We start from the raw sequence: 9,482 nt of genomic DNA on the forward strand, positions 1-9,482 counted from the left end.
TTCTGGGCACCCCTTATTTAAGTCCTTATAGTCTACGCATATGCCAAATTTATTATTCTTCTTTGGAACTACTAATACGTTAGCTAGCCAATCTAGATATTTTTCCTCTCGGATTGAACCAATATCAAGTAAGCGATTTACCTCTTCTTTGACGAATTTGTTTATGGCCTCGGTAATAGGATGTTTTTTCTATCTTACAGGAGGAATGCTGGGATCCAAGCTTAGCTTGTGTATGGTCATTTACAGTGAATTGCCTGTCATATCCGTATGCGACCACGTAAAACAATCAATGTTAAATTTAAGAAATTCAATAAATCCAGACCTTAGTTTGGGGTGCAGTCCTGTCCCCAAGTGGAATTTCCTCTCCAAGAACTTCTCGAATAGTGCCACTTGCTGAAGCTCTTCCATTGTGGATTTTGTTGCGTCTGTCTCCTCTGGTACCTGGATATACCTTGGCACCTGATAAGATTCCAACGCCTATTCCCTATGTTTGACTTCACTTGAATTGAGAGTAGGTGGCCGTAATTGCTATGCCGCTTGATCCTTCCCTTTGATACTGGAGACCAAAATTGCATTCATATCCCTTGTCGTTGGCTGGTCACCTCTTATTTGTTTAATTCCATCAAGAGTTGGGAATTTCAGTATATGGTGATATGTCGACCGCACAGCCTTCATCTCGTGCAACCATGGTCTTCCTAGGATAATATTGTAGCCCATATCACCATCGACCACCTCGAAAAGGTCGTTTTCATCACACCTTCGGCATTCGTGGGTAGTAGAATCTCTCCTCTGGTTGTCACACTTGCTAGGTTAAACTCGACGAGCAGTTTTGTGGCCAAAATGATGCTTCCGGTGAGCTTGGCTTTCTCCAATACCCTCTGTTGAATAATATTAGCCGACCTCCCTAGATATACCAGAACTTAAAATCTAATACATTTAAAGAGATTACCAATGCATCATTGTGCGGTAGCAATCCATCTACGCTCTCCTTCGTGAAGGTTATGTCATCTTCAGCAACTTCCCAAAGCCTTTTACCGCCGAGAATGTGGCCCTGTTAATCTCGTTTTCTCGAAAATCCTGTTGATCGCCAGGTGCGGGGGATCTTTTCCTGCTTTTGAGGGATTCGTGTTATCACAATTGCGACTATAATTGTTTTTAGCCCAATCACTTAAAAATTCCCTAAGATAGCATTTTTTTAACAGTGTTGCCACCTCTTCGTACACATGCCTGCAGTCCCTAGTCTGGTGACCATTTGTCATGTGGTATTCGCACCACAAATTAGGATCTCTTTGGGTGGGATCAGATCAGCTTTGGGAACCGTGCTTCTTTAATGTTCCTCATAGCCGATACCAACTCTACTATACTAATGTTGAAGTTATATTCTGAAAGTTTGGGGTAGGAAGAATCTCGAGAACCTGAAGTTTCCTTATCTTGTAATGATCTGTTGTTCTGGCCGCAATCAGTTCTTTTATCAGTAACGAACCTATCCGCCGACCGTAAACCTCTGTCGCATCCTTCAGCCCGTTCATAGGGCAAAAACCAGCTCGTCGAAGACCGTCGATCTGTGTCAAAATCATCTTTAATTTCTCATTGTTCTTCTCCCGGTCCAGACCCCTAACCGACACGGGGAAACCGAGTTATTCATCCTCAATTCTTATATTTGACTCGCACCAGTTGTGAACATCCGCCCAAGTTGTCGCTTGGAACTCGAGCAAGCTTTCGTTCAACTTCTAGGAAGCATTGGAACTTTTCGGATTCAAACTCTTGGTGAATTCTTCTGTCGCCCATTCATCTAGAACCAGGTTACAAACTCCCGCAGCAACTCGGACTCTCCTTGTGCAATTCTGAATATATCAGCCTTTTGGGTATATACCTTTCTATCCCCGGCATGCGCCTTAATGTAAGAATCCGCGAGCATCTCGAAGTAGTCTATGGAATGCTCGGTCAAGAGCAAATACCACGTCAAGGCTCCCTTCGTGAGAGCCTTCGAATTTCATCAGCAAAACTGACTCGATCTCGTGGGGAGCTAAATTGTTCCCCTTTACCGCTATTGTATATATGGTGATTATGCTCCTGATGATCTGAACTCCTATCATATTTCAGCATGTTTGGCATTTTAAATAGCTTCGGGATCATTTATGGTGCTGCGCTTGGTTTATACGGAAATTGAGTGTACTTCTTTAAGTCTGACCCTTTCGACATTGATGGTGTGCTCAAAATTTGGTCCATATGGGCATTTACTTCCCTCATAAATCGTATGAGTTTGTTTTGAAGGGATCGCTCTCATTGTTGTGATCGGACCCGCTACCCCCAGCCTATCGAAGTCGACCTCGCCCATCGGGGTGTTGTTGTCGACCCTCTGCGTTGTTTGATTTATGGGAGCACCTGGAAAAATTGGACCTCGTCCATTCGTGTTAATGGAAGCACCCAATAACGACTACCTCAGTTCTGTCAAAACATTATCCTGCCGTGTGAGATGGCCTAAAATGGCCTTTTGTTGCTCCTGCAGGACCCTTAACGCTTCTATGATGTTCTCTTCTTCAACATCATCAGGAGTCGCCTCTCAAACCTGTCGTGGGTATCGCCTGCCGTGGATCGATATGGCCTCGTTCCCCTCACTGCGGGTATCACTGATTGAATCCTCGTGTTGAGACTGATTTCCCTAGGCCTCAAGGTTGTGTGTGTTGTTAACACCATTATCTGCCATTTTCTCTAATTTTTTACTAAGAACAAATAATCAAACAAGTTAGTAAAAAAGGCAAGGACCAAATTAATTACATAACTGTCTAAGTCCTATGGTGGGTGCCAAACCATTTACCTGTAAAACTGTACAGTTGAATTTATACATGGTTTATAGACAAGTGAATTAATTTGGTCCTAAAATACTAGATGAATAGACAAAACTACAATACTTAGCCTTGAGATGGAGATGAAATAGCAAAAATTGTAATCTCGAGAGCAGAGATTTTGGGGAAAATAGCAACGGTATCAGTAAACAAGAAAATAAAATTATATTGAACTTTGAATAGAGTGTAACGTATGGTTGTCAGAAAATTTCTCTTTTCACAACGATAGTAGAGCTCATTATTTTTAGCTTCACCTAGGAAACAAGGTCCTAGATCAAGCCCCTATTTAATGTCAACTATGAGGGCCTTGAAGAATTCGTAACGACACGCAGTGACTGTCATATTCCTTTTAACAGGCCATTACTTAATGCTGTAGAATATTCCTCATTAAATGCTACCGGGTGGTAGGTATATATTTCATCTTTATGAGTATCCTTCTCTCCGGTAACAGGCAGGATCGTTGCCTTCGGATTCATCTATCTTCTGTCTTCGACTCCACGTGTCACTTCCTCATGCGATCATTTAATATAAACATATTTTACCCTATACACTTGCGAATGCCAACTAGAGGCAGTGGTAGTTTTGGTTGATAGTGGTGGTTCAGGGTAATTGTTAGTGGTGGGCGATTATAATTGATGATGGTGGTGGTTGATGGTGATCGTTAATAATGGTAGATGGCGGTGGTAGTTTTGATTGAAAAAGATAGTGGTAGTTTATAATGATGGCAGTGCCGGCTATGGTTATTGACTAAATTTGCTAACGCATATGACACTTTTATAAGAGTACAATTTTGCTAACTTTACCAGTTTACCACACATACCTATTAGCTCTTACAAGAATCATATAAAGAAAGCGGCTTCGTTCCAACTTTGCTTAAACACATGTACCTAGTTATTGCTCAAACTATGTAAAAGAAAGTGGCTTCTACACTGATTGTAACCACATACTTGATAATTGCTAGTGATAAATAATTGAGCTAGTTATACGTGCATAGACAAATTGCTAGGGTGACAAAGAGAAGAAGAAAAATGGGAGTTGACTTAGTCAGAGGAATGTTTGGGAGTTGGGGGGTGAGGATAAGAAGAACGAAACTAGGCATTAAAAGCTGAAACGTACAAAGAGAAACATAAACGTGTTGCCTGAACTATCCATTATAACTGGATTTTTTTGACAGATCTCATTAATGTCATAGCTGCCCAGCAGTTGACAAAGTAGTGTCTCACTCTACAACATCCTTAAATACCCCGTGCTTTTTGCAAGAATAAGAAAGCAAAACCACTATTGGCTTTCCGTTTCTTTTTCTGGGCATGCAACTATGGCTTATGTAAATTTGGAAATGCCACCAATGGAGTATGAAACTAGAATTGGAAAGCAGGAAGTAGAATTGAATGCTGTGAAGGGCCAAATGGGATCAAAAACTAGAGGCGTTTCCTTGACTTGGAATGACTTATGGGTTACTGTCTCCACTAGAAAAAGTGGCAGAAAAGCCATACTTCAAGGTCTCACTGGTTATGCTCGTCCTAGTGAGCTCTTGGCCGTCATGGGTCCTTCTGGCTGTGGCAAATCTACATTACTCGACGCATTAGCTGGTAGGAGCAAATATTATTAGTATATCTCTTAGCATATGATGCATATATTATCTTTAATGGGGCCAAAAATAACAGCAAAGCCAATAGGGGGATAGTTTGTTAAATAATGCTCATGAGATAGGTTTATTTCTAAGTATGACTCACCTGTCTTCTCAGGGCGACTGGACTTCAGCACGAGGCAGAGCGGGGATATTCTAATCAATGGTCACAAACAGAAACTTTCTTATGGAACATGTGTAAGAGAATCTTCACTGAATGCCGCCTGGCCCGCATCACTGCTTATTTTGTTTTCCTTTTTCGCAATAACATCTCTTTTACTTCTCCCTTAGTAAAGTATTATATTTTTATTAGCATGCATGGTAATGTGTTCTATCCCTATAAAATCAGGCATACCTGACTCAAGATGAAATCTGCTGGCAACACTAACTGTTAAAGAAGCTGTTTACTACTCTGCACAACTCCAACTGCCAGATTCTATGAAAAAATCAGAGAAAATTCAAATAGCGGAGCAGACTATAAAGGAGATGGGGCTACAAGATGCAATGAACACAAGAATTGGAGGATGGGGCACTAAAGGAATTAGCGGAGGAGAAAAGAGGAGACTTAGTATTTGCATGGAGATTCTAACGCGACCAAAACTTCTCTTCCTCGATGAACCAACCAGCGGCCTCGACAGTGCTGCATCTTATTATGTGATGAGCGAAATTTCACGCCAAAAAGAGGGAAGAACTATTATTGCATCTATTCATCAGCCCAGTGCAGAAGTTTTCAACCTCTTCCACAGTCTATGCCTTTTGTCTTCAGGAAAAATAGTATATTTTGGACCTGCTAGTGCAGCAATTCAGGTAAGCACATGAATTATTGGATTATTAACTAGTCAAGTAAGGGACACATAATACAAGTGTGTGTATATATATATATATATATAATGATTTGATCAGTTTATGTGTTTATTAAAACTTTTATATTATGATAGTTTTTTGCGAGAAATGGTTTCTCTTGCCCACATCTTCAGAATCCATCAGATCATTTTCTTAAAACAGTAAACAAGGACTTTGATGAGGTAAATACTCTTTCCTTTTTCGAAGAGAGACCAAAGTTTGCCTTTTATTGAATATCTTGCTTTCTATTAAAAGGATATTGAACAAGGCTCAGCTGGAAGAAAACCTATAGAAGAAGTGATAGACCTTCTCGTAAATTCATTTAAATCATCCAAGGAATATCATGAAGTTCAGAATCAGATTGTAGAAATTTGTCAACAGGTAAGAGAGAACCCCCAAAATGGAAAAGGATGGAGGAGGATTGCTTGCAGGCTGATGAGAAAGAATCTCTAACATCCATTATGTATTTTCAGGGTGGTGAAATATTGGAAAAAAGAAGTCGTGCCAACTTCACTACGCAAAGCCTTGTTTTGACAAGAAGGTCAAGTGTGAACATGTTTCGTGATCTTGGCTACTATTGGATGAGATTCGCTACTTATGTCGCCATTGCTTTAGGTCTTGGTTCCATATACTATGATCTGGGCTCAAACTATCATTCAATCGAGGTATATAGACTTTACGGATAAGGAATCAACAAAAAGTTTCAAACTTCCTTAATTTTTCAAGTGTTTGAGTACTTTTTGAATGCACACAATTTATGGATCATAACACAGTCTAAAAAATTGATTTTGTAGGAAAGAGGCCTAATGGTTACTTTCGTTGTTTCATTTATGACATTTATGACAGTTGGTGGATTCCCTTCATTTGTAGAGGACATGAAGGTATCTTTTTCTCATCCAAAATAACTAACAAATGCTAAGATTTATATTGTATCATGACTAATTAATTTAACTGCTTCGAAAAACTATTGCAGGTATTTCAACGGGAAAACTTGAATGGGCACTATGGATGTTGTACTTTTGTCATAGGCAACATACTTTCTTCTACACCATACGTGATACTAATATCATTCGTTCCAGGTGCCATTGCCTATTTACTTTCTGGATTACAGAATGGATTTGGGCATTTCATCTACTTTGCCTTGGTCCTCTTTACCAGTATAATGATAGTCGAGAGCCTAATGATGAACGTTGCAGCTATCGTGTCTAATTTCCTCATGGGCATTGTAATAGGTGCAGGAATACAAGGACTACAGATATTAAGTGGGGGTTATTTTCAATTACCTAGTGAGTTGCCTAATCCAATTTGGAAGTATCCACTGTACTACGTGTCCTTCCACAAGTATGCTTACCAAGGTATGTTTAAGAATGAGTTTAAAGGGCTAAAGTTTACAGATGACCAATTCGGAAACAATCAGACAATGAGTGGAGAAGACATCTTGAGAGAAAGATGGCAAGTAGAAATGGCATACTCAAAGTGGGTAGACCTTGCCATTCTGGTAGGTACATTAATTTTGTACCGTCTGGTGTTCCTCCTTATTATAAAAACAAATGAAAAGATTGTGCATGCAAGAAAGGCCTCCACATCAGTTCTATCGAACCAAAATAGTCAAATCATGGCCAAGTCCCTACCTGCCTCGCCTCTCCATGGACTCACTTCATTTGATGATAGTCCCGCCAACAATGGATGAGTTACTAGTCTGTTACTCACGATTCACTATGTTTGAGTTATTTCAAATTGTTTCATAATGTATTTGTAGGAAAATAGCACGGAAAAAAGACAACAATATTGTAATAATATTATTTGTGAGCGGAAATACACGGATTGACTTGAACCGTGTTGGGCATTATCCTAAGAAACTATTTCAGCAATATAAAATGTTTCCCCGGGATTAAACAAGTCTACCTTTATTTATTTAAAGGATACAGGAATCAACCAAATATTAAATTATAAATCGAGCAAATAAAAAAAGAATAAAAGCAACTGAAATGGAAAGAAAGATAAAGGAAAGAAAGAAGAGAGGCGTAAGGGAGATACGAAGTAGAAATAAGAAGTATTTCTGATACTTCATCAACAGAGAATGAGTGCATATTTATAAGCTTATAAATAGTTTTAAATATAGACAAGTGTGCATACACTTATCTTTAATTCCCTTTGCAAATTGTCACTTCAAAGTTTCTTTCCATGCTTATTGACACTTGGTTTAAGTCATGACACTTGGATTGATTTATTTTGAAAATATCACAACAGTGATTTTTTAGTGTATTATGTTTTGTAGCATTGTTCTGTGAATATAATGTTCGGATAAACTGTACTATTTGATGTGGTTCAATATTGTGTTGTATTGTAAAATAAAATAACATGTAAGTTTATTTAAATGTCCTTAACTACTGTAAATATTCTATTTACCAACAATTACTTATAACGATATTTTAAGAAAACTTTTTTCCTAAATTTTTCAACAATTTTACTTCGTAAATACAGTAAGCTATTAAATCATACAACTCATGGTGAACTTAATTTAAGCACAAGTTAATAATTTAACAAGAATAATATAACTTTCATAATTTAGATCATAAAATAATGTGTGCAAACAACATGACATAAGAAAAAAAAACAGCCTTACTAGGAGAGGAGCATACACATCTAAAGAGCTCAGTATTAAATCTTTCTTGGCATTAATTTACCTTATATGCTTTCTACTATAAAAAAAAAAAAAAAAAAAAAAGGTCAACGACTTAAATTTTTACTGTTTTCTCGTTTTATGATATAATACGCACCATATATAAGTATATAGACTTTTGCCAGAATTTCTATATGACATGCAATCCAGAGCATATCCATACAAATCTATTAAATTCTAAGAAAAGAACATAGAATGCTGGAATCTAAATTAGTGTGGCCGAGTACCTACAATATCTTCGAATCGCGTATATGCACAGATATATAGAGATAGAGAAAATGGAAATTTAGTACACAGATATATTTTCGAATCGTACAATCTCGAACATACCTGATTATAGGACTAGCCGATATCAGATCAGTGAAACCAGCATAGAAAAGCTTTCATGTTGAAGAATGAGGCGAAATCCCAGCGCCAATTCCATTATCCAATTCAAAGACAACTGCTTAAGAGGGTAATGCGCAGGGGGTAGGGAGAACGAAAAAGGAAAGAAATTTGGGGACAGAGAAACGAAAGGAAGAAGAAATAACAGGAAGGGTAAAACTGTCAAGGAGCAAAAATATTTACAAAGGATAGACATAAAGTTTGATATGCCAAAGTACAAAAATACTCCCTCCTGTCACGTCCTTAGTCTTAAACTAAGCGCACGTACGACACTTGGCAACTCGCTCACGATCTTGCATATCTTGCTCACGTTCTTGCTATGCCAAGTCAACCTTACTATACTCAAGATCGCTAAGGGAATGGAAGAAAGAACACAAGAGAATTTGTTAAAGGAAGCTTTTTATTAGGGAGAACTTGAATTGTTTGCTTGGTGAATTACAAATAAATGGCCCCTTTTATATACTAGTTTCCTAGGGGCTAGTGTGTAAATATTAATTATTACACAAGTCCTTGATATTTACAAGATAAGGACTTTTTTTAGAATTCTCTACAAGCCTAAAAGAATCCAAGGACTTTCCTAGCAAATCCATAAGAATCTAGCTTCTTCCTAAGGAAATGTTCATACCTCTCTAGAATCTTCTCACAAATACTAGTCTTCTTCTTATGTAAGCTTCCACATGGCATTAATATATGCCAAATGGTACCTATGTGGAATGATGACATGGCGGGTCATCACACTCTCCCCCACCTAATATTGCGACGACCGCGGCGCAATGTTGCTGCATAAACTCTCGGATCTTATCTTTGAATTGCCATAAGTCTTCATATTGTTCTCACATGGCCTCCTCCGGTGATTGCCCTTTCCAATGGACGAGGAACATAGCGGTGGCTTTTTGCCCTTGTTTTCGCCTGGCCTGGTAATCTATGATAGCCTCAATCTCCCGATCATGCGAGGCGGTGATAGTCATTGGCGCTCGACTTGATTGGCCCCTACTCTGATCATCCTTATCTTCATGATATGGCTTAAGCGTGCTGGCATGGAAGACAGGGTATATCTTAAGATACGATGGCATGTCAAGCTTGTATGAGATCTTGCCTA

The 9,482-nt window shown here is 38.6% G+C and overlaps 1 pseudogene; it reads left to right on the forward strand.

Moving 5' to 3' along the window:
- Positions 1-3,960: 3,960 nt before the first annotated feature.
- Positions 3,961-7,236, forward strand: LOC107785027 (ABC transporter G family member 1-like; annotated as a pseudogene).
- The last annotated feature ends 2,246 nt before the right edge of the window (positions 7,237-9,482 follow it).

The sequence above is a fragment of the Nicotiana tabacum genome, chromosome 7 (genome assembly GCF_000715075.1).
Source record: "Nicotiana tabacum cultivar K326 chromosome 7, ASM71507v2, whole genome shotgun sequence".
NCBI lineage: Eukaryota > Viridiplantae > Streptophyta > Magnoliopsida > Solanales > Solanaceae > Nicotiana > Nicotiana tabacum.